The sequence below is a fragment of the Jatropha curcas genome, chromosome 10, assembly GCF_041381405.1.
Source record: "Jatropha curcas cultivar XTBG-Jc1 chromosome 10, XTBG_Jcur_1.0, whole genome shotgun sequence".
Classification (NCBI taxonomy): Eukaryota; Viridiplantae; Streptophyta; class Magnoliopsida; order Malpighiales; family Euphorbiaceae; genus Jatropha; species Jatropha curcas.
Window position 1 is genome coordinate 10834200 of NC_143160.1, and position 21009 is coordinate 10855208.

General features: G+C 30.4%; 1 long non-coding RNA gene and 1 pseudogene across 2 annotated transcripts; both read left to right on the forward strand.

The window, feature by feature from the left end:
• Positions 1-4019: 4019 nt before the first annotated feature.
• LOC149493076 (uncharacterized) lies at positions 4020-6152 on the forward strand. The gene is made up of 2 exons (XR_016322849.1): positions 4020-4592; positions 5590-6152. It is a non-coding gene; the product is annotated as an uncharacterized LOC149493076 (long non-coding RNA).
• Positions 6153-12547: 6395 nt separating this feature from the next.
• On the forward strand, positions 12548-16205 carry LOC105636815 (cytochrome P450 CYP82D47-like; annotated as a pseudogene). The gene is made up of 2 exons (XR_016322831.1): positions 12548-13539; positions 15459-16205. The product of XR_016322831.1 is annotated as a cytochrome P450 CYP82D47-like (transcript).
• The last annotated feature ends 4804 nt before the right edge of the window (positions 16206-21009 follow it).

Consider the following 21009-nt stretch of genomic DNA (forward strand, 5'->3'; position numbering starts at 1 on the left):
AGTCATTGAACTAGTCCAACCCGATCCAACCTTGATCCGGTCATAATACTAGTTCGGTTGCTAGTCCAGTTTATAATTACTTGGGTGTTGTTCAATCCTTATAGAATTTATTTTAGACTTAAATTTTTATTATGTATATAAATTATTTTTATTAGCTTGACTCAAATTAACCATGACCAATAAACATGATGATGTCAAAAATATTTTTTTTTAAGTTAAAATTAATGATTGTCATAATTTTCAACAACATATATAATTAATTATGTGATAAAGTGAAGTAAAATAATTAATTGTGGCAACGTGTATTTAATGCATACATTTTCCTCCAAAATTAAGTTTCTGTTATCCCTCCAAAATCAGTCAAAGTTATATTTGTCATTTGAAATGTCATGATCTAAGATCACCATGAGCCAAATAACATTGCTCTTAAAGAAAATGAAAACTTTAAGAAGGATGCAATTGAAGAAAGTCTGAAATGCCCTCATTTAATCTGAGTCTGTGCGATATTAATTGTGCATGGTTAGTAAAGGAAAGTAGCAGGCAAAAAAATGGTTAGGCATTTAATGCTCTTGTATTTCAAAGCAGAAGTTAATGGCTATTTTCCTTGGTGATTTCTTAAAGTGTGCTAGATTTTAGTGATGTGAGCATGAAAATAAGTGACATTTTGTATAATTATTCGTAAAATGAGCACCTAATTGTATGGTTGCACTGTCATTTTAAAAGAATGTTTAATGTCCATGGTTACACCTTGTAAATATGCACACACATTAAGTTTTCTCTCTCCGTTTTTTTTAATATCTACTCCATTTTAAATTATTCCACTCATATTTGTTCATTTTATCACAAAATTATTAACTACTGAAAAGGTAATGAATGTGGTCATATTAAAAAAATATTGAACATAAATCTCTATTGCCTTCAGGAGTATAAGTCATTTAAATATGTATATGCTCATTTTGTCATATCTATCTATCAACATTGTGTTTTTGTTATATACGACAATATTTATTTGTATAAGCGTCATTCTCTTTCCCCTTTTCAAATGAGGGTTTTGAAATACACAGAGACACCAACCTTTGAGACCATGCTAATTGCCAAGTATATGCGCCTTTGGAACTCTCTCTTTGTGAGCTGGCTCCCTCGTACAATTTAATGAAGCAATTGACGCAAATTAAGAGTATACTATGCAAAAAAAATATATGGAAAAAAAAATTATTTTAACCACTGTTTTTACTCCTGTGCATTTTCTATTTTCTATAAATAAAGAGGACAGAGGGAGCAGTTGAACTTTTTCCTTATCAAATCCTAAAGAATAATCAACACAAAAAGAAAATCACACAAACCAAGAGCTTAAGAAACTATGGAAAATTATGAACACTGCTTAGAACTAGTTTCCAAATGCACAATGCCGGAGGCAAAAAGTATGCTCAAGGTGGACAAAAATAAAATTAATTAACATTAAATAAAATAACAAAAATAATCTCGTTGATAAATTTTAAATGTTTACAATTACAATACAATTCAACGATTCTTTATATTCTAAAAACGTCGTATAATAAGCTTTTCATCAATATTTCTACATAAGTTTTTTGTCGCTAATGTCGTTGTGAAAATTAGACAAATTTTTTCAATAAAATTTTTATCACTATTTTATTGATACTTTATTGTTAATTTTGTCGTTAAATTAATTATGAAAATTTAAAAATATAATCTTTTTATTGGTAATTTGTCGTTATTTTGTCATTAATTTTAATGCATATTTTAATAAAATAAATTGATTTTTTTTTTGGTAATTTGTTGTGTATTTTGTCACAATTTTTTGTTATTGATTTTTAAATTAATAAACTAATTGTATTTTAATAATTATATTAATTCAACTTTAATATCTAACTAAATAAAGAAAATTAATAAAAAAAAGCACAAAGAAGTAAAAATTAAAGAAAAAAAGAGAAGAAGAAGAACAAGAAAGAAAGAAAGAGGAAAAATAAGTATAATAGAAAGAAAGGAAGAAGAAAAAGAAGAAAAAAAAGAAAAAAAAAAAAGTGGAGTAGTAAAAGAAAGAAAGAAGATGAAGAAGAAGAAAGAAAGAAAAAAAGAAAGAAGATGAAGAAGTAGATGAAAGAAAGAAAGAAAGAAAGAACAAAGAAGAAAGAAAAAAGAAAAAAGGAGTAATGAGAGAAAAAAAAAAAGGAAATTGGTATTTAAAAACAAAATTTCGGCATTTAGCGACAAAATTTTTATCGTTAAATTTTGCTGGTAAAATTTATCCCAGGTAAAATTTTAATTTTTCAAATTTTGTCACTATTTTATTGTTATTATATCGCTAAATTCCAACAAATTAGCGAGAAAAATATTTGTCGCTAATTTCTCAGTATTTTGTTGGTAATTATGTTGATAATTTGTCGCTAATTTGATGATAAAATTTTAAAATATGCGTTAACTATGATGCGATTTTTACTGATAAAATTCATATTTGTCGCTAAATTTTTGTCGTTGATTTGTCGAAAAATTAGGCTCCAATATTAGGCGCCCTTATAGCGATAAAATTCAATTTTATCGGTTAATTTTTTCGCTAATTTGATGGTATTTTCTTGCTAATATTAAGCAATATTTTTTATTGTAAAATTAAAATTTATCGGTAATTTGTCGCTAAATACCGACAAAAAATTTTATCGGTAAATTTTAATTTTCTTGTAGTGCCATCATATCTTTTAACAATTGATATTCTATTATATTGTATAACATATTTTTTATAATATTCATAGCATAAACGGTTCATTCCACTAAATCTGTTGCAATAGCTAAAATCAATAACTCTTGTAGTTGCAAATATAAAATTGTATAAAATTGCTCAACTCGATAATGAAGAAAGATTTGACAAATCAAATTTATTGGAATGTTGATTGGATGAAAAACCATTTTCCTTTGATGTTGTAAATATCGCTAAATATTTCAATTGATGATTCACTATTAAAATCATAATAGAAGATTTGTTAATTGTTACTTTCAAATTAATAAGATCATTAAATATAATAAAATAAAATAAATAAAAGATTCAATATAATTTAATTTTATATACATCTTGTGAATTTTAACTTTATTATCTTTGTTACTATTACCTAAACCTGATTTAAATTTTGATAATCATTTAAATAATTCATAACATCATCTTAAAAAGAAAATAATGATGGCATATTAAGCATGACCGACAATTAGATTGCAATTAATATTTTCTCTTTTATGGATTAATCTTTTCAATTTTCTATTTAAAAAAAATCATTCACCAAGATTTATTAACATATATAGGCTAAACCTTATGTTTCACCCTCAACTTTTCGAGTTAAATCAATATCAGTCTAAAATGACTTTTATCCACTAGACACCGCGAATTCCACTTGTCATTTTAATTGTACCATAATCTCAAAATTGAATTTAATTGAAAAATTGAAAAGATAGCATGTAGAGTCCATAGCTATGCATTGGAGTTAATATAATATAGTTAAAGGTTGTAAAATTGAAATACCCCAAATTTTTATTTTTGAAACCTTTGAATTTTTATTAAATCAGAAATTTTGATCGTGTAGGCTACAAGTATAATAAAATCTCAATTAGAGTCTAAAGTTTTGCGAGTTGGACCCAAGTCCAAATATATTATCAGAATTCCTGATTTGAAGACACTTAAAATTTTTGAGAAATTAAATGGAACTCTAGCTACTAATCTATTATAAATATAAAAATACGAGTGTGACTAATATATAAATTAATTATTCTAAAATCGAATATTATTATTATTAATATTGAGCAAATTGAGGATACGTTCTAGAATCTAACTAATATAACCAAAATAAACCAAATTGGATCTGTAAACCATCTTGAATTTTTCAAAAATCAGGTGAAAAACCTGTAAACCAAGCGAAAATCGAGTCAAATTGCTGATTTGGATCAAACCGAGTCGAATCGAACCGGAATGGCCCAGAATTCTCTGGAACCCATTTTCTTTTCTTTCTCTTCTTCTCCTTCCTTAGGTTAGGGCAGCACGTGTTTTTCCCCTCCTTCCCCATTGCCGGCGAGGGCTTGACGACGACGAGGTGGCGGTTAGCTCGCCTGGTGCTGCTAGTCTTGTCTCTAGCCCTCTCGCACACAGATGAAGCCTCAGCGATGCAAATCGGAGCTGTCTCCTCCGACAGTTCTGCCCTTCAATCTTAGGTGTGCCTCCTTCGTTTCCGGCCACTGCGCGCACGGAGAGTGAGTGCAAAGGGACCTCTGATGACTTGCGAACATTTCCCCTCCGCTAAGACTATCATTTGGCTTCGTCTTGCAAAAAAGCCATTTAAGGCGGAGGCGTAGCGACTACCATGCATGATTCCAGTCAACTGGCTCTCCAAACTCATAAATAAACGATGGATTTGGACTCCTTGCAACTTTTTGAGTTGAATGATATAACCACGGTTGAGTTATGAGCGATCTCGACTTTCCGGCCACCGTGGACGGCGATAACGGCGGTGGTCGGGCCACCGGCCGCGCGAGACCCCTTGACGCAGAATACTCCTTTTCTCGCGCTGCTCGTGGAATCATTGCCCGATTTTCGACCGGTGCGTCCTAAGACCTATTTTTCCATTCTTAGCTATAAATTTCAAATTTAAATTTATTGGTTAATTTAGTTAATTTCAAATAGATATCTAATCAAAGGACTTTGAAATATTAGGTTGGAAGCTTGTGAAATTAATTGGGGGATTTTTAGGAGAATTCGAATTTAGGATTCAATTGTTAGAAATTTGTGATTATATTAAGTTGAGTACGTAATTAAAAATCGGTATTCGACCTAATTAAGTACATTTAATGTTGAAAATCAGTATTCATTTTGGAATAATTGTCATAAATCGAAACGTGAAGGATGAATTGGAATTAATTAGTTAGATAACTAAGATGGTCGAATCTAAATAAGTAAAAATTATAATTAGTTGTTGTTAAAAACGAGTTTTAAACACTTAACTAACTAATTACCATAAAGCTATTAATTTTGTTAGCTTATGATTTAATAAATAATGTTAAATGAATATTATTGGACCAGGTTAAAGGTTACTATATTTCTGAAATTAGAGTTAACATAGTTGGGTGATAATGTTTATGTTAAAGGAGGAAGGGTGCTTGAGTTGATGTGAATTACCCGACGGATGGGCTTTGGTATTATATTGTTGAATCATGGTTTAGTCAAATTTTAGGGGAGGTTTTCCCAAAACTTCAATAGAACCTAGACTAGTTGTCATTAATAACATAATAAATAAGCTTATTTAGATAAATTCTCTAATTTGATACATAAATAATAAAGTGCTCTAATTATTTATTATTATCATTATTATTCATTTAATTAATCAATTATTTATTTATTTTCATTATTATTATTTATTTTATTATTGTTATTTATTGTTAATACTATTTATTTATTTATTTGCATTTGATTTTGGATGTCTAATTGTGCATTGCATTACGATGTTTAATTGATTAATATGATTGCATTTAATTGCAATACTTGATTAATTGTGTTGTGATAATGTTATGCCTTATATGTGTGGAGTTGGGATGAAGTAGGTCACCATGGGTTTGTGAGGGAGGTCTATGAGACCATTGGCCGTATGGGAGATCGACGCGCTGTGTGCATCTGATGATATGATATGGATAATATGGATAAACCATAGGGTGGCTTCTTATTGGGCGCACCTAAAAATCTGGATTTTATGATAACCCGTAGGGTGGCCTCCTGTTGTGTGTGCCGACGGATCTAGATTTGACGGAGACGACCGGGATGGCTCTTGTTGGTATGGAAAAGAAAAGAGGGAATGGAAAAACAATGAGAGGGTTGGTCAAGTGAGGATTAGACCGGTCGGCCAGATATGGGGGATAGGCTCCCTCGTGCACACGTATGAGGGGGCGAGCCATGTGTGAGGACGGCTCGTTGGGGTTTCGGTGACATCACTGACTAATTTCCACATGATGTGATTATGTGAAGACGTTAATAGTTGTGAGTGCTGATGATATGCGATTTGTGTGACTGACTGCGTGAGTATATAACTAGTTGGATGACTAAATTGATATATTTACACATTCATGTGAATGCTTGTGTTGTGCAATAATTATTATTCATTTTAAACTCACATCTATTTGTTTAACCTTTCCAGAAAATAGATTTCTCATGTCCCGGTTAAGTTCTGATCCCTTCACGGTAGAGCTAGAAAAGAATCTTCTAATTTCAGTATTTAATTTATTTACTAACTATATGAACGAAAATTTATTTACACTTATCTGTTAGAAGACTTCGTAGGTCGTATGTTTTGCTAGTCATGTGATAAGATAAGCATGATAATTTATGTACCCATAAATTTTTTATTTATCTTCCTAAGTTTAGGCTAAACCTTATGTTTCACCCTCAACTTTTCGAGTTAAATCAATATCAGTCTAAAATGACTTTTATCCACTAGACACCGCGAATTCCACTCTTCATTTTAATTGTACCATAATCTCATAATTGAATTTAATTGAAAAATTGAAAAGATAGCATGTAGAGTCCATAGCTATGCCATGAAGTTAATATAATATAGTTAAAGGTTGTAAAATACATCGGATTCTTCTCTTATCTAAAACAAAATTTTACACATTTTCCAATGACTTGGTGAATTTTATTCAAAAGGGAAAGCAACATTTATTGTATACCCTACAATATTACTGTTCCGATCTAGTAGGTCTCTCATGTATAAAAAAACATTATTTGTGGCATAACATATAACTAATAATACGTCGAATTGTTAATATCTAGAGAGTAAAATATAATAGGCTCCAATACATATATCATATTAATAAATGAATCCAGCCTAATTGACTCTTCAAAATCTAATTCAATGGAAAACAAATTGTTTAAATCTTTCATTTTGAATAAACACCTTATCCTAAATGATTTAGGATAACATATAGGTAACTATGAATTGTACTGATGTTGGTCATCTAGTTAGAGAAAGCCGGTGCAAGAATTTCAACATACTATACATGTGTATTTTTTTTATAAACGCATTTCCTACGTATTGAAATAAAGTACTTGCAATTTAAATACTAAAATTCTTTTAATGTCAGTTAGACCCGATATAAACAAATCTAATCTCTATCGATAATATGAAGAATTTTAAATAATTTAGTTTTAGACTAAAACCTGTGTTAGATGGAAATCAATTTTCTTATGTGTCAATATATAATTGATGATGGTGGCTAAGAAAGGTAAGTGTTTGTTAACATTTGAGTAGGAGTGCTTTAGAGGCAAAATTCAAGACTAAATTTAGTTCATTTATGGATATCAACAAGAAATTGGTTAGTTTAGGGATTTGAAATCTTAGATCGGTAAGAGAATTGCCAAAATTGAGAAAAGCATAAGAGAAAAGAATTAATGGATATTATTATAGTCAGTGATGTTTTGTTTTATCCTTTTTAAGAGCGGTATGGAAAAAATTTGTCTAGACCTGGTTAATAACCCCATCTATGGATCAAACTAATGAAACTAAAAATTTTTTAAAAGTGTTTCGACTTTATTCTTTTTTTTTTAATAAAAATTCTTATTTTAATTGGTTTGGTCCATAAGTGAGGCTAGGGATCCGGTCTAGATAAGTTTTTCCCATAGTTTAATTTTCTAAGCGTATTTACTTTCAAAATTAGCTTCTTCTTACCAACGTAGATAACATTCATTTATAAAATGTATAATGTTTAATTTGGTATAAAACACTTTACTCATTTGATTTATATAAATTGTGCCTCTCAAACCTTGTTTTTTTTAAAAAGGATGTTGCATTCAGATTCTTTGTACTCTGATTCTCATTAATGTAAGCTCTTTTGTCTGTAAAATGTCCAATTGAATCTGATCATGCATTCAAGCAAAACAACAAGTTTTGATGATAAAACTGTTTATGCCTAAACTAGATGTTATGTCGTTCAAGGAAACTGAGTTTGTTCTTCGCTCAAAAACGACTGGTCCTGTTTCTAGGCGGAAGGAAATGACGATTTAAATTTTTAATGATAAAAAACTACCTACGCCATGTCGTTTGCTATCGCTCAACAAATTCTGATTTGTTTAGGGCCCGCCCATTAAGAGAAGCCCGCTAAGAGATTTATCTGCCAGAAAAATGATAATAATAAATTGTGATAGCTAAGAATGACCCATGATGGTTGATGACTGTCATTTGCCTATATTATTTAATTTTAGTTGATGATGGCAGTTATTAATTGTGGATAAATTATTATTTATTATTTATTATTTGAAGACGTTTTTCTTTGAAATGAATTAATTTTTCTTTTAGTCAAAAATATTTTTCGTTATATATATAAAGATTTAAAGAAATGGACAAAAAGATATATATATCATTGGTGTCAAGATGTGCATGATTTACAGATTAGTCAACAAATTCTTATTTCCTTCAAGAATTTCTTGTGTACCAGAGAAATATTCCAATCACTAATAATTAATGGAATTACCAATTAAATATCAAATATGAGCAATCAAGATAAGATCATTCTTTTCCTTTAGCAACCTTGTTTTTTCCTATAACATATTGGTTTTATATTTTTACCAATTAAAGTTATTAATTTTTTTACAAATTAATAAATTTTGTAATAATTTTAAAATAAATCCCTAATAAATAATTTTAATTCTTTATTAAATGGGAAACTTTGTCCAATATTAATTAGGAATTATTATAACTCTATGGTGAAAATTTTGTCCTATCATACACTATATATGTGATTTTGTGTGCAACAAATTGACCATTAGCTTTATTTTTATTTTCTTCGGCTATTTGTTTGCTTTTACTATCAACATTTTTTCAATTTTGATATAAAAGGTTGGTTGAAAACTGCTCACTTTATTGTTGATTATTGAGATATTATATCTAATTTTAATTTTTTTATACTATCACAAAAAATATTTTGATTTGACTATTAATTTCTTTTGCCATTCACCATCAATGGTTGGATTACAATTTAGTGCAACTATAGAACTTGAATATGTTTATTTTGTCTAGGAAAAAATTCACTTCTAATTTTTTATTTTCTTTGGCTATTTAATTTTATTATCAACAATTTTATTTGTATAGCTAGTAAGGCTATGTTGAAGAGTATCACCTTATCATTTTTAATTGTTAAGCTATTAATTTTAATTATTAATTTTTTTAAAGATTTCACAATTTAGCTATCGAAGAATTTTTTTGCTTTTACTATCAAATGTTTGATTTTGATTTGGTACAACTTTACAACTTAGAATTTAAGTTATACATTAATAAAGTATAAGAACATGCAATGCATATAAATATAAAAGATATTAGTTTATATATTTAGCTATAATTTACATATGATCGTTTGGAACAATATTTGGATTCAGTCTCTCAGATAATATATTTTGAGTGTTTTTTGGTACATTCTTAGTGGAGTTATTAATTTCTCGCCTTTCATGGAATTGTTTTTCTTTATTGAGGAGTTTTTATGTGGATATTTGATTTTTCGGACAATTCAAAAGACAAAATGGATTATTGGTTAATTGTGGTTGAAGACTTCAGATCTTTAAATTCAGGTAAATGTCTTTTATCAATGGAGTCAAGTAGTGCGGCTTGTTCTTCCATTAAATTTTGATATATTAAACTTTTGTGGGTATCAATTGTAACGAGTTTCTGAAAAAACAATATTCGGACAATATTGTAAAAGGCTTCTTTTGTCGTTCTATTTGAAAATGACTAATTTTTACTTGGAAGATTAACCTCTTCTGTCAAGATAAAAAACATATCCAAACAAAAGATTTCAATTTTCAATATTTATATTTCTTATTCATATAAGAAAATTATGATATGCTCAATTTATATTCATTATTAATGAATGGTTAAGTTATAAAAAAACTATAAAGATGAAAACATAATTTTTTTTTCTTTTTTTATCTCTCTCCTATATAGAATATTTTGAATTATAATAAAAACATAATCAAATATTTAAAAATAAATTTGAAAAATAAAATACAAAATTTTTAAATCTCTCATTATCAATTTAATAAATATAAAAAAATAAAACTTAAAATTTTGAAATGCTTAATTATCTATATGCATTTATTAAAAAATAATTTTAATAACTTATATTCAATCAACTAATAAAATAACTTTCTAATTAATCGTTACTAAAATTATTTTAAAATATTCAAATTTCATTAAAAAGGCACTATCATAAATCTTATTATTCCTCATTTCTATATATATATATATATATATATATATTAGCAGCGGTGCAGTTTCTAATTTAACAATCTTGTTTATTTTGTTTTTACGCAAAATTGATTGTTATCTGCCGGAGATTTCTTTATATAATTAATTTTTTTTTATTCTTATCCACAAGAAAGAGGGATAATTGTAGGATTTTTTTTTTTTTTTAATGGTTTACAAGTATGTTTTCACGCTTATGCTCAAGATGATATTTATAAAACCTATCCAATTAAGATGGTATTTATAAAACATTTCCAATCAATCCGAAAGGAAACTGTATAAAGAAATTGAGATACAGATAAATATATTTCTATATTTTTTATAAGAAATCTAATAATAAACAACTTATATAAAAATAAAAAAAAATACAATCTTAATTTGAAGTATCTGTTCGAGTTGACAGAGCATAATATTTTTGCCATAGACAATCGCTTGCTCTATTTGGTGATTATTTATGAGCAATGCTCGACTTTATGGTCCTTCTACAAGTCCGATCTGATGAACTTAAAATTTCTTCTTTCTATTGGATAAAATATCTACACTTCTTTTTTCATAAGGGTGATAACAATAATTCATAACTAGATCTGAGAACAAAATCTCAAGATATGGACAACAATAAATCCTAATATTTAGGTATAAATAACTCACATTTGTGGATTACTTGCCAAAAAGATAAATAAAAAAAGAGAAAAAGATATAATCACTGTAGTCGTTCGAAGAAGAAAAAAATAAAGCTTTTAAATTATGGGAGAAAAGAGAGAATAAGTACGCAAAGGTTGTTACCTATTGAGATAAAGTACTTGTAATTTAAATACTATAACTTTTTAGTGTTTGTATTTTAAAGGTGAGGGCTTAGAGTCTTTTATTATTATAAGTGGGGGTGCAATTTTTAATTTAACAGTCTTTTTCATTTTGTTTTTATGCAAAATTGATTGCAATCTGCTGGAGATTGCTTTATATAATTAATTTTTTTTTTATTCTTATCCACAAGAAAGTCGGATAATAATAGGATTCTAATATTTTTTTCAAAATTTTTTTATGGTTTACAAATATGTTTTCACGGTTATGCTCAAGATGGTATTTATAAAATGTTTCCAATCGAAGTTGAGCGTACTGAGCTTTAAGATGCAAAAGGTTTAAAGTCTTATTGATGAACTCGCTACAAACGAAATAAATTTTCTTAATAGAACATAATGCGACTTGATTCTACAGTTCTGATTAAAGTTTCGACAGGTCAAATTTTAAATAAATATGATTTTTTTTAATGGATGAATGCATTAACCTTGAGTATTCTTTAAAATTAAATTATTAATTAATCCCTATAAATGTGATAGTAATCTACGTCTATTTGTTTATTGTTGGCTTGTTAACCATATAAAATATCGTATATAGATTTACAGTTGCGCCATATCATTTTTTATAATATAACAAACAAACATTATTAAAAAGGTTTGGCAGAATCCTTTCCAATCGGAACTCATAGCTAAAATTATTGATAAGAATTATACAAGGAAGATGTGCTTTTGTGCCATTTTTTTTTTTTTCTTAACCCCATGTATCCCCACCTTTTGGATTAGCACTAAATTATGTTCGAATTCTGTTCGGCCCATGAGAAGGAGTATTCATTCCATTCATAAGTATCAAACCATCGACGTCACTTATCGACCTCACTTAACGGAGAAAAATACCGAACCACTCATCTCAACGCTCGTTGATTTTGTACCATATTACTAATAGTTGAAAATAGTAAAACTTCTCTTTGTATAAGAGAGTGCCTTATATAGAGTATAAAATATAACTATTAAATGAGCGAGATTGAAGAAGAGATATTAGGAGGCATGATCTAATAATATCATGTCCTATTTATATAATTACTTATTACTCTCTAGCATAATTAAAAATGTCACCCTACATGACGTGAGAATAACTTTTATGTTTATCAGGAACTCAAGTTTTAGAGGATCCTTTAATTCGCTTTGATCAATGGCTTTTGCACGATGTAAGTGGGTTTCCACTCTAGAAGTTGCTTGTAATTTTTTTTTTTTTTTTTTAGAGATTTGGTCTTTCCTTTGTACCCAAAAAAAGAAGAGTAGAAGAGTACAACCAAAGTATTCGTAGTATAAATCTAATAATAAAATTCTATCAACCACGTGTAAAAAAGCAATAAACCCTAAGCCAACTTTATAAATAAATCAAATAATAGTGGCAAATGGACCCCTCGCACCAAATTGCGATGCTATAAATATGTAACCAAAGTTTAAGCTTTTCCTGCACTTAAATTTAGAAATTCTCCCTCCTCTACCAAACCTTAGCTAATAGAATAATGGATTCTCTTCTTCCATATTTGGACACCACAATGGCTATTCTTTTTGCCTTATTTCTGATCTTCTTTTACAATAACCTTCTAAGGAAAACCCCAACTCCCAAAGGCAAACCGCCACCCCAACCAGGCAGCGCATGGCCTTTAATAGGCCATCTGCCTCTATTATCAGGATCCAATCTTCCTCACGTAGCACTGGCTACTCTTGCTGACAAGTACGGTCCAGTCTTAACCATAAGAATAGGGTCACAACCTGTTTTGGTGTTGAGTAATTCGGAAATGGCTAAGGAATTATTCACCGTCAATGACTTGGCTGTGACTTCCCGTCCAGCTCTTGTAGCTGCAAAATTTATGGGCTACAATTATGCCTTTTTTCCTTTCACGCCCGCTGGTGGCCCGTGTTGGCGCGAAACCCGTAAATTATCCACCCTTGGACTGCTCTCTAACCGCCGTCTTGAGTTGCTCAAGCATATTAGAATCCAGGAAGTTGAAGCTTCCATAAAAGAGTTGCACAGATCATTAACTTCAACGAACAAAAAGACTGCCGATATGAAACAATGGTTCTCCGATTTAAATCATAATGTCCTTCTTCGGATGGTTATAGGGAAGAAGTATTTTGGTGAAGGTGGTTCCAGCGGCGAAAAAGAAGGGCGGCAGTTTCAGAAAGCAATATCGGTACTTTTTCATTATTTAGGGACGCTTGTTTTGAGAGACGCCGCTCCATTTCTTGGATGGATGGATTTGGGTGGACATGAGAAGAATATGAAGAAAACTGCTAAAGTATTGGATGACATTCTTGATAAATGGCTTGAAGAGCATAAAAGAAAGAGGTATTTGAGCGAGGAGGATAAAGGAGAGGAAGACTTCATGGATATTATGCTTTCAGATCTTGATGACAAAAGCCTTGAAGGTTTTGATGCGGACATTGTCAACAAAGCTACATGCTTGGTAGTAGCCTCCTTCCTTTTTTAAGCTCTTTTTTATTTTTTCGTGCATTAATAACATAAAATAATTGATTTTTTTTTTGTCTTTGAAGTAATATTTCTGAAAAAAAAAACTTACTTTCATTATTAAATTCTAGTAATGCTGAAATAATTTAAAAATTATCTTTTAAAATTGAAATTTCGTTAGAAAATTTTAATTTTCATTTAATATTTATATAAATAACTACTAAAAATGTCTAAACTCACGGTTAAATTACAAAGTACTCTACTTTTGAATTTATGGATCTTGTTCAGCAAAATTAATTGTTTTGATAGTTGTTACCTATTTTGATTGTTGTTAACTATTTTAATAGTATTTAGCTGTAAAGTATTTAAGTAACTTTTCATAAAACGCTAATAATTAAAAGTTATATGGGTTAACCTTTTATAAAACGCTACTTTAACCTATAAAAGTTAATTCAAATGCTACATTACTGGTTAAAATGCTTGAAACTACTTAAAAATTATTGTCGAACACCACCTACAATTAAATTAAGGCTAAATTATAAAAACATCCCAACTATATGATTTATTGTAAAATTACTGTAAATTGACTTTTGCGTATTAGGCACCGCATTTTGAAACATAGATATATTAGTGCTCTATTTTTAAACTTGAATAAAAAATTTGGACTAAAATGATAATAATGTAGGACCCAGAGCTTGATCTTGGGTTAAGCTAACCCTAGAGATCAAAACACATCCTTCTACAATTTTTCTCTCCCAAAAGTCTATACCTTAGAGCATCTGCGTCATGCTCAAGTGAAGTGACAACAATTCTCACGCACAGTTCTTGCAATGAAGGAATGGATGCTCTTGTGCATTTAGAGCCCTTGCAATTTCTAGGAATCAACTACATCCTGAACCATAGAAATAGATAACTTATGTTTTGTTCAGTAGACAGTGGATGAAGTAGTGGGCTTGTGCCGCGCTTTTAGCAACAACTGAGGGTTGAAAGCAGAGAGAATGAATTTTGGGAGAGACTTTTTTTTTTTTTTTTTTTAAACGATGTTGTTTTGACTATTGGGTTGAGTTAAAGGTCAATTGGTGGGAACCATTTTAAATTTTAATTTTGTTAATGGTTGAGTTAAATAAATTTTAATTCAAATTTTGGTCCCATTTTAAAGATAAAGTGTTAATATATTTATATTTCAAAATGGAATTTTCAGATTATAAAGGCCAATTTATAGTAATTTTGCAGTAAGTTATATAGTTATGAGATTAACTAATTATATTAAAAAAATTTGTAGGCCTTATGTTTCAAATATGGTCTGAAAGCTACAAATTAAATAAAATAAATTCAAATTGTCACCATAATAACGGTATGCATGCCATATAGTTGGTGATAATTGATAACAATATATCAATTATCATGAGTTGGAAAGATATAATATATAATTATTAGAGGCAAGATTTTGAGTTGTTTTCCAAATCAAATGATTTAATTTAGCTTAATTTTTAATTTTGACATTTTTTTTAATTAAACCAACTTGATTTTCAGAATTTCTTAAAAAATAAACTGAACTAAATAAACTTTTCAATTTTTATGCTAAAATTAAAATTAAATTATTAAAACTAAAATACTAAAATCACATATTAATTCAATTGAAAAGTTTGTTCCAGCACATTTATTTTTTCCTTTTAACCATTCTCGTGCACTAGATAAGTGCACAAAAAAAATAAAATACTTTATGTCTGAGTATTTAAAAAGATTTCATATAGAGGGTTTCAACGTGAAATCTTTGAGCAAAGTTATTGATATGGCATAGGCATTATTTATCATTTTAAAAACAACTACTTTGTTTTATTACTTTATTCCAAATTGCAGTACAGTTGTTGGTGCCTATAGATATGGACTGACCCAATAATTAATAATTCTTTGCAGAGTTTGATTGCTGGCAATGAGACAGTAACAGTAGCCTTGACATGGGCAATGTCCCTACTACTAAACAACAGGCAAGCTTTACAAAAAGCTCGAGAAGAATTAGACATCCATGTGGGGAGAAAAAGGCTTGTAAATGCAACAGACATTGGCAACCTGGTTTATCTCCAAGCCATATTCAAAGAAACCCTAAGGCTATACCCACCAGCATTAAATCCCAGGCCCCCGCCAATTCACTGAAGACTGCACTATCGGCGGCTATCATGTCCCGAAAGGCACTTGGCTTATGCTCAATCTCTGGAAAATCCAAAGAGACCCTAATGTATGGCCAGACCCTCTGGAATTCAGACCTGAAAGGTTCCTTACGACTCATAAAAATGTTGATGTTAGAGGCAAGAATTTTGAGTTGTTGCCATTTGGAGGTGGAAGAAGGGGTTGCCCTGCTGTATCTTTTGGCCTGCAAATGGCACATTTGACATTGGCAAGTTTATTACAGGCTTTTGAAACTTCAGTTCCTGGAAATGAACCTGTTGATATGTCACCTGGTGTTGGGTTAACAAACATGAAAACTAGTCATCTGGAAATTGTTCTCTCTCCACGCCTGCCTCTGTCCTGTTTTGAATAATTAGATGTAAATATTAAGATGTAAATTAGTGGGTCTTTGTGTTCAAAATTAAATTGTTAGCTTGTCAAATTCAATTATCCAAGTATATTTTAAGTGAGTTTCGTGGCCTTAATTTGTTTGCTTGATTTTATTCTTGCTATCATTATTATTTCTAGCTGCATAACTATGGGTACTTGCCAGAGAAAACAAATTAAATCACAATAATTAAGAATAAAAAATTGAATGCGACTATAATTTTTTATTTCTATAATATAAAATTTAGTTTTACAAATATTCACTGTTAAATGGATATTAACATAATTATTAAATTTCAAAGTTACCATTTTTTTTCTTTTTTTGAAAATTGAGAGAATTCAAACTTAAACTTATTGTTAACTCATATATACATTTACTGCTCGTTGTGTCTTAACGTGCTCAAATTTTTATTAATTGATATAAACAGGAATGAAAATGAATGGGCAAGTTAAGCCAATAGGCAATTGCAAATTTTGATGTCACCTCAGTGTAGGTGCATCTTAAAAAACTGGACCTTAGTCCTTAATAAAGTAAAAATAGGAAAAATCATTATTATGTCCTTAAATAATGGTAAAAAATATTAATTAGGACCTGATTTTTAAAAAATATATAAATTACATTATTAATTTTTATTCACCATTTAATCTTTTCGCTTATTTTTTATTGTTTAAATGTGAGTTAAAGCACAATGCACAATGAACAGAGAGACAACTTTTTTATAACTAAAATACCCTCAATACCCAAAGCGCTACCGTCTGCAAATAATTAGCCTTAATAACCATTTTCTCACTCTTGATTCTCCAGCAGAGAACCCTCTTTTACTTGTCAAACCTCAATTTCTCATCTCCTCCGATATGAGAAATCAACCCACAAAATAAGAGTTGTTTCACCTATATTTATTTATTTTCTTGCTTTGATGGGCTTTTTTCTATATATCCATGGTAGTTAGTGGAACTTGAAACTCTACTCTCAATCTCTTTTTTTAAGTCCATTATTCTGCATTTACTCCTTCTTTGAAGCCAAAATCCGGTAAGATTACCTATATAATCACTTGTTTAAGAGCCGACAAGAGTTATTATGAGAATCATATTTGACTTCAAAAACTCTTCAAAGGCAAGAAAATTTTAAAAAAAAATTTAAGGAATGAGTTCCTGCAAATTTGAATGACTAGCTATGGTGGATGATTTTATTGTTTTTTTTTTGTTGAAGCTATTTTTGTTGTTGTTTGTGTTAGAAGCTATTTTTGTTGCTTTCTGGTTTGGAGAAGTAATAGGACGGGTTATGGTGGATGATTTTCTTTTTCTTTCTTCTTTTTTTTTTTTTTTTTCCAGAACTGAAAAAGAGTTTTATTACTTTTTCTCCCTTCATTATTGCAAAAATGTGAGTTGTTGGGGCTTTTTTGCCATTTTTTTTATAACCATGAGGTTTAATTCTCTCGAGCCTTAGAACGTAAAAATTTTTTTGTCTTTCAGCAACTTATGTTTTCACCCTTAGGGGGGATTGAGATCACTAATCACATAAACTAGCACTTTGTTAGTGACTTTATGTCTTTTTTTTTTTTTTGGGAAATAATTAATACATCCATGAGGTTTGACCAAACTTACTAACTCGTACTCATATTTTATCAATATTAATTAATGGTTCTCAAGATTTATTTCCGTTAAATTATTCAGTCCTTCCATCCACTTTTTCTTTGATTTTGCCGTTAAAAAGTGTGAAAAGACGAAAATACCCTCACAATTAACTAGGTAAAGACGAAATAGCCTGTCTTCCCATCTCTCTTTCTCTTCACGCCATTTTTGTGGAAACCAGGCTTGAATATTGAAAAATTGCTTGAAAGAAAGAGAATGGGTTATTTTCAATCCTAAAAAATTGCTTGTGAATCTGTTACTCTGTTTCGCTCCTTTGTTTCAAAGCTTCAAAAATTGAGCGCAAATAAGTATACTAAAAAATATAAATAATATTTTCAATCCTTTTTTTTCTCATTTATATAAAATCGTAATTTTATTTTTCAAATTTATTCTTGAATTTTCTTTTATAAATCCATTAGATAAGAATTAATTATTTAAACATTTTCATTAAAAATAACCATTGTTCAAAACAGCAACAAATTCAATTGGGAAGCATAGAACAAACTGAAGACTAGCATGAAAATGTATCCATTTGCTATCTTCTAAATCAGAATAATTTTGAAAAAGAAAAAAAAGTTATTGTTGCACAGGGAAGAATCATTCACAGGATCGAACCCTCCATCTCACTTAAATGTGAAAAGTATTGAAATAATCATCCTAATATTCATTGATAAAATTATTTCTCTTTTAGTTGTAGTTGTACAAGGAAAGTACTACATAATGACAATTTTTTTTTTTTTTTTTTTGAAGAAACTCAATCAGTGCAATTTAGGGGTATAAACAAATAGAGCCGAGATTGAAACTCAGCTAGCCGAGATTTAGCTCACTTCGAGATTCGATGACCTGAAAATTTTAAACTCAAACTCGACTTGATGAAAATTCGAATTCGGTTCGAGATTCAATGCTCGAATAAATTCAAAATAAATATTATATATGTGTATATATAAAAGTTCGATAAAGTTCGTCGACGAGTGCTTGAGCTGAATATCATTAAGCTTGAACTCGATTCGAACTGAATTTTTTGAATTTTTTTTGGGTCGAGCTCAAACAGCTCACGGACGACTTCACTCATTTATACCCCTAAATATATGAAGTAGCCATTATCTTGCACCACCGCTTACCAAAAATTGCACAAGAGTAAGTAAGAATTTTGAAATCAAAGACAAATGAAAGGAAAATGAAGGTTAAAAAGCTTACTTGGCAAAAAGGCTTAGACTCTGAATATCAGGACCATAAATAGTGGAATTCTTGATAAGTCTAAGATCAGCTTTTAGGGACCTGTCTGGTGAACTGACGATGACAGATTCAACTACATAGCCATAGCCAATGGTGTCGTTTAATGGTTGTCCATGTGATAATGGAATTGGGAATGTGAAGAAGAAGAACAGAAGTAAGAGATGAGGGTGATGTTGTGGTGGTGCCCACTCAAGTGGGACCCACACACTAAAGTTAAAAATGGAAGGAATCAAAGTTGGCAGCAAAACATTTATAAAGTTAGGCAGTTTTGACAACATGTAAAGCCTTGGCGGTAGCAAATTTTGTAGGCAGAAGAATTCAAAAAAGGAGGCAAGCGGTGCAACTTAAATCAGCTCATTTAACATGTTTCTACATGTTAGGTTTCGGTGGACGCATTTTCTTCTCTTATAAATAGAAAAGGATCTGCCTCGTTTCAACACACCAACGGAGAGAACAATCTCAGCGTTAGAGAGTTTCAGTTTTAAGAGGGTTCTTAAAACTAAGGGTTTAGAAAATAGTAAAGATTATTAAGGTTTTTTTTTTTTTTTGAAACACTTGTGAGTGCCACTATTTTGTATGACTTTCTTTGTAAGCCTACTATTTTTAATAGTGAAAGAAATATTCGGAGTTAGTCCCGTGGACGTAGCCCTAAACAGTTGAGGGTGAACCACTTAAATTTCTGTGTGTCCCATTTTAAATTTTCCGCTGCTTAATTATTTTCGTAATTTTTATTGCCGATATCCTAATAAGTGGTATCAGAGCCGAAGGTTTTGGCAGGTCCAGCCGGTCAGATAGCGATACCGGATCCGTGGATATGTTTTGAAAATAAATATATCACGGTGAAGAGAAAATTACGACGAGTCCATTGGTGTTGTTCGCTCGGAAAGACGTTGCAGAATCGACTTAGTGATGAATAGTAAAATAATAACTCGCGATTGATGGTGAATAGTCACTATTGGCGTTACTGTTGTGACGGTTAAGCCCAGCACTATTACGTATACTACTATTCACGTATATATGTACTATTCATGTATAGTGCTATTTATGTGTACAATTACTGTTTATGCATACAGTTACTATTCGAGTATACTATTACTATTCATGGTCACTATTCACGTATACTATTGCACACGTATACGGTTTATGTTGGTGATGATATTCTGCGCAAGTCAAAATGGACAAGCAAAATAAGAACACCGTGATGCTGTATAACTCAATCCATAAGACGATTATCAGAAATCGTGATTCTGTATTTGTTGAAGATCAGACTATTGAAGATATTGAAGCAGAGTGCCAATAGATCTGGTGAAGACTCAACAGACATACAGAGAGTCCCTACAATAGAACGCAGACAAATTGAAGATGAAGAAAATGTTCCATAAGAACAAGTGCCAGAATTAGAAAATCCAGAAGTTCCTAATGAAAATGAACCAGATGAAGATTATGGTGTTCATGTTCAACCACTAGCACCGGAAGGTTCTCAAACATTAAGAAGATCTAGTAGAGTCTGACAACCATCTACTAGATATCCAGTCAATGAGTATGTACTAATGACTGACGGGGGAGAACCTGAAAGCTTTGAAGATGCTATGGAAATGAACACAAGAGGAACTGGATTGAAGCCATGCAAGATGAAATGAAGTCCTTGCATGAGGATGAAACATTTGAGCTGGTGAAGTTGCCTAAATGCAAGAAAGCTTTGAAGAACAAGTGGGTGTTCAGGATCAAGGAGGAAGAACACAGCTCCCAACCACGATTCAAAGCTAGACTGGTTGTGAAAGGATTCAATCAAAGAAAGGGTATTGATTTTGATCTTTTCACCAGTTGTGAAATGACATCCATTCAGACAGTGCTCGGAACGGCCGCCAGTTTTAATCTGAAAATCGAGTAAATGGATGGAAAGACTACCTTCCTACATGGAGATTTGGAAGAAGAAATATAAATGGAGCAACCAGAGGGTTTCGTAGAAAAAGAGGATTGTGTTTGGAAACTAAAGAAGAGCCTGTACGGCTTGAAGCAGGCACTAAGACAATGGTACAAGAAGTTT